Source organism: Fukomys damarensis, unplaced genomic scaffold (assembly GCF_012274545.1).
Source record: "Fukomys damarensis isolate Sample0158 unplaced genomic scaffold, DMR_v1.0_HiC HiC_scaffold_27, whole genome shotgun sequence".
Lineage (NCBI taxonomy): Eukaryota > Metazoa > Chordata > Mammalia > Rodentia > Bathyergidae > Fukomys > Fukomys damarensis.
Window position 1 is genome coordinate 7,356,984 of NW_022900939.1, and position 4,929 is coordinate 7,361,912.

Genomic DNA, 4,929 nt, shown 5'->3' on the forward strand with positions numbered 1-4,929 from the left:
AGGAAGGATCCGGCTGGAAGCCGTGACCTTCTGGGCACCGTGCTCCTCCTCTGTGGTGACTCAGGGCTGTCATCACGGCCCCTGACTCCTCCTGAGGTTGAAGCTGGTTGCCCTCCTCCCTGCCGATGCTGCCACTGGGCCTTGGGTTTTTCTCCGCAGTGTGCATTCACCACACCAGGGGAGCGGGAGAGGAGCTGAAGCTCAGCAGAAGGGAGACAGAGAACAGGAGAGGGGGGCAGAGGGCGAGGCAGGGGGAGCAGCCCCCGCCATGGGAGGGCGGGGCCGCTTTCCCCTCCGTGCGCTCTGCATGCACCAGCACGGTGCCAGGCACAGAGACGCAGCTGGGCTGGCTGCAGATGGCTCCCTCCTCCGCGGACTAGGGGGTCTCGGCTGCAAAACCGGGTGGGGGGTTGCTCGCATCTTGCACTGTGTGTGAGTGTGTAAGTGTGTGCTCGTGCTTTTACGCCTCCCTTTGTTCTAGCGAGAGCCTTTGAGAGTTCATTACAAATCTTGCAGATCTGTGGTGGTCTGGACGCTGAGGCTGCAACGTGCAGCTGCACCACTCCGTCTGGGGCAGGAGCAGCAGCCTGTGGTCCTGCTTGACACTATCAGTTGAATTAGTCCCTCCCTCTCCCTCTCTCTGCTTATATAATATGTAGGGAGCAAGGTGCTGAGAATTCAGTGCTCTGTGAGGGAGAAAGCACCTTCAAGGGGTGGATGTTCGAGGAGGCAGATAAAGGAAATGGGTCCATGTAGAAACATAAAGCTGTTTAGATGGTGATGCACGCTGAAAGATCAGAGAAATCAGGTGAGCAGCTGAGTAACGGGAGTGATCCTCCAGCTGAGACCATGAAGGCTTGCAGGGAACAGCATTCCCAGCAGAGGGAACAGCATATGTGAAGGGCTCAAAACAGAAACAAGCTCAGTGGACACAAGAACCAGGAAGATGATTTAAGTGTGGCTTAAGAATTGGGGACCTTTTAGGAGGAATGACAGTGGTATTAGGGCTGTGGAGATGGCAGCAGCCATGCTGGAGAGGGACAGAAACATGGGCCACACTCACTGCTTTCAGTATTTTTCAGGCGTGTTGACAGCCTCTCTTTTTGCCTTGTGGAATGGGCTAATCCTAGCCCCATTTTCCAGCTGGGTGAACTGAGGCTTGGAGAGGTGTTCAAGTCCTCTTGGCCTGCAGGAACTTTCTCCCGGCCCTGGTGTCCCCCCTGCCACCTCCTCTCCAGCGGCCTGGCCACAGGCCTGAGAAGGCCCAGGGCAGGTTCCCCCTCACTCCACCTGAGGGATAGTGGTGCACAGCTCAGGCCGAGCCCTGGGAGCCCACACGCTAGACTGGCAAACACAGACTCCTCTTAAACACAAGGCCATAAAGCAATCAGGAATTTGGCTCAGAAACCAGGGCCCAGTCTTCTTCCTCCTTCCTCCTCAGCCCCCCCGCAGGAGGGCCCCAGAATGCCCCAGGAACAGGAAAGGCAAACGGAGAGCTGCCCTGGGAGCTGCAGAGTAGACTGAAGAACATTACTGAGCACCTACTCTATGTTGGTCCTTAACTATTTTTTGTATTTTTGAGACATGGTCTGACTATGTATTCTGAGCTGTCTTGAACTCACTATGTAGCCCTGGTCTGCCCTGAACTCTCGGCAACCCTCCTGCCTCAGCTTCCCAGGTGCTAGAATTACAGGCATGGGCCACCCAGCCCAGCGTGATCCTTAACTGTTTTTCATCTAATGATCAAAATCCTCCTGTGAGAGGTGAGCTGGGGGGGCCTCAGTGGGAGCACACTTGCCAGGCACTCACCAGGTACTGGGTTCGAGTCCTAGAACTTCAGAATAATGGTGACAGTGATTCCATGCAAGGGACATCAGGAGCACAGGACCCAGGTCCCTTGTGAGCCGAGGCTCTGCCCCTTCTTTGCTTGTGACTTAAGGCCGGGGTAGGAGGGCAGAGCCCAGGAAGTGGCCTTCACTCCCCCAGGTGCCCAATGAGGAGGTGGGGTGGAGCCTAGGACCCCATGAGGCAGACAGGTGACAGCAGCTTCCAAGGAGCTGGGTGGCATCTGCTCTCACCTTGCGCTCCGGAGCTGCAAGAGGCTGAGGCTTCCTGGCAGAAAGGCCTCTCAGAGGGGAGACTGTGCTGGGGGCACAAGGATGTCACACAGGACTAGGGGTGTGGAAGGACCAGGGTATTTGGGGGAAACTGAGGCAAAAACTGGTCCATGGTGATACAAAGGCTTGCAGGATCTGAGGGCTTTGGAGCTGACAAACTTGGAGATTAAAATCCTGCCGCAAACCAAGCGTGGTGACACAGGCCAGTAATCAGCCCTTGGAAGGCTAAGGCAGCAGGACTGCTGCAACTCTGAGGCCAGTCTGGGACCCAAACTGAACTGTCTCAAAAAAAAAACAAAAAAAAAACAACCCAGAAAGTAATGACATAAAATCCTGGTTCAGGAAGCCAACCCCGAGCCTCAGTTTCCATCTGAAGAATGGGCTGTCCTGCAGGTTGCCAGGACTTCGGTCTGTGGGCTCCTGAAAGTCCCTCATCACGTACTGCATTGATCCTTCCTCTGCCCCCTCAACGCGGGGTGACCGTATGTGTGTGTGTGTGTGTGTGGCAGGGATCCCCGGAGACTGAGGGGCCGCCTGCCTGCCCAGGCCCCTTCATACCAGGTCCCGGGGCTCTGGGTGCAGCCCAGCGACGGGCGCTCCTCCTCGCCGTCCCAGCCCACCCTTGGCCCAGCCTGTGCTGGCTCCCAGCAATTATGTAAGGCTGCCTGCGGTGCGCGGGAGAGGCCGCCTTTGTTACTGCATCCGCCTCGGCAGCCGCCCTGCGAGTATTAATAAGCCGGTGCTTCGTGTGGATCTGCGCAGGGGCGGCTGGAGGGACCCACGCTCGCGCTCAGCTGGGTCCCTCAGAGCCCAGACTGTGGGCGCCAGCATCACCTCGGCATCTGCTTTGTGAACGCTAAAGCAGAGGTTTCTCAATCTCAGCTCTTCTCAGACTCCCTTGCGCGGCTAGAAAAAGGAGCCGTGATGGGGGACCAGATCGCGCCCCAGCCTCGGAGCGCTGGACTAGAGCTCCGCCCCTCACGCCACCTGAAGAGGAGCTCCGCTGGCACACGCCCCGTGGGTCCCAGGCTGACGGGTGACTTCTCTTGCCAAACACGGAGCAGCACCGGCGAGGGGCCAGCAGTCCCAGCCCTGGTCAGCCTCAAAGCCAGAGCCACCTGGGGCTGTGGGCTGGACTCTAGGGTCCCGGTCTACAGCTGTCAGGGTGTGATCTCGGTCAAGTTATGTAAACCGTTGGGCCTCGGTTCCCCATCTATGAAACGGTGCTCAGAATACCGATGAGACTGAGGAAGACTAAAAGACACAGAAAGCACCTAGCCAAGCCTGGTACAGAATAAGAAATGCCAAAGCCCCTAGTGTCGCTCCGGGAGGTGCGGTTGAGGACTGAGCGGCCAGCTCACCTCGCCTGCCCCAGCTCGCCCCCAGGATCCAACTGTGGCTCTGCAGTCCAGAGGGTCAGCTCAGGCTGACTCTGAAGGGGCCCCGAGCCCAGGAATGAGGTCACTGCGGCTCCCCCAGCTGGGGGCACAGCATCCCTGTGGACAGCTTCATGCACCCCCTGCACCCCACTCCCTGCTGCTCCCCAGATTGCTCATCACCGGACTCCAGTGAGTCAGGCTGGAGCTTAGGACACACGAACGCCCACACCTCATTCCAGCCCACGTCTTCCCTGTGTGTCACCACACCTCTCCTCCTTCCCTCCGACAAGTGAGCATCTTGGGGCTCAGAAAGGCCCAGTGACTCACCTGAGGCCCCAGAGCCACTTAGCAGAGGCCCAGGGCCTTGAAACTAAACCCAGGATGCCCTGATGCTGCATCCCTTTCCTTCCGCCCCTGCAGGAAGCAGGAAAGGGGCGGCCCTGGGCTAGGGTCCCCCGGGTTTTCCCTCTTCCTCTGGGGAGACTTGGACCTCCGTGCTTCTGCCTCCATCCCAGTCAGTCCTGGCTCCCCCAGGTAAGAAGTGGTGTGACATCCCCTGGTCAAAGAGTAGCTACAGGGTGGGGGAGACGCCTGGTCGGTCTCCTGGGGGAGCAGGAGAGGATGCAGCTATGTGGGGAGTCTGCCTGTGGTCCCCCAAACAGTGCTGAGCCCAGAACCACAGCTGGGGAGGATCCAGCGGTGGCAGCTTCCTCCTGGGCCAAGATGGTGTTCGTAATCCACCCTGGCGTGACAGCTCCCACCCGGGCACCACCCTCAGTTTACAAATCAGCAGTGCCCCAGGCTCTCTGTGCCCCTCCTGGGCGGCCTCGTAACGGTCTCCACACGGCACCCACTTTATACACTTCCAGTCACCCCTGCAAGGCCAGCTCTGTCACTGCGCCCATTTTACAGACAAGGAAACAGGCTCGACAAAAGGAAATCATAGCCCACAATCAGGATGTGGATCCCGGTCTGCCAGCTCGCAAATCCAAAGTTTCAACCTTCTGTCTACTGGTACACATCCCCAGGGAGAGGCTCACGGCTGAGACCCCTGCCTCCACGCTGCTCCCCCAGCCTCTCCTCCATGTGGGTGCTAAGCAAGGAGCTTTGAAATCCAATCACATCCTCCTTCTCCCCCAGAGATTCCCAATCCACAAGTGGTTCTGGCCACAGACGCTGGCAGGCCCTCCCCCGCCACCCCACTCCTATCACCCACCCGCGTGGGCACAAGCACAGACACGCAGCATGCATGGCACGTGACACTCCGTCACGCCAGGGCACAAGGCGCTGCCTTCCCTGGGAGGGAGCCTGGGGCAGATGGAATGGCAGCTGGTCTCTGGCGGTGGGCGGCTGGGGGCCTGACCCCCACCTGCCGGCTCCGCACCTGCCCAGCCCCCATGCCTGGGGCTTTTAGAAGCAGTGGCAGGGGGCGG